The following is a 571-nucleotide window of genomic DNA, read 5'->3' as shown; positions in this document are numbered from 1 at the left end:
CCAAATAAACTCGACTGATATTTGTTTGAAAACCGGCAAACAAGAGGGCGACGGAATATTACATGCAATCGACCGCCAAAAGAGGGCGCTTTTCAAGCATAATAAGCCGGTGATAGTCGCGAAACAATCCAATACTTGAATGGCTGAATTCGGTGGAGGGATGGTGCTCCGACACCAAAAATAAAGGTGTACTCCATACTTAAAGCTCCTTGGACATTGGCTCCAGAGTGTACACAAATTTTCCATACGTGGGTGGGTATAAAAGAAACGCAAAAGACAAATGGAGGAGGGCTCATACGCCGAAAAAAATGGGGATATTCAATAAGAAGGACTGAAACGTTTGAACAAATGAAGTGATGAGTTTGGGCAGTTAGTCCACTGCAGAAACGATAATCTTCGGCAACATGGAAAAATGCAGAATTAAAGGGACACCTGAATATTGGGATGCAGTCATTGTACAGAAGCAATGCCAATGGAAAAGGTGCTGAATACGCTACTGGAAACAATGAAAGACAGAGTTTAGCGGAGGATTGAATCGCGGGCCCTGTATAGAAGGGTGGTTTTCACAGTC

Source organism: Trypanosoma equiperdum (genome assembly GCF_001457755.1).
Source record: "Trypanosoma equiperdum strain OVI genome assembly, contig: ctg_1629, whole genome shotgun sequence".
Classification (NCBI taxonomy): domain Eukaryota; phylum Euglenozoa; class Kinetoplastea; order Trypanosomatida; family Trypanosomatidae; genus Trypanosoma; species Trypanosoma equiperdum.
Note: the sequence above shows the minus strand (reverse complement) of the source record.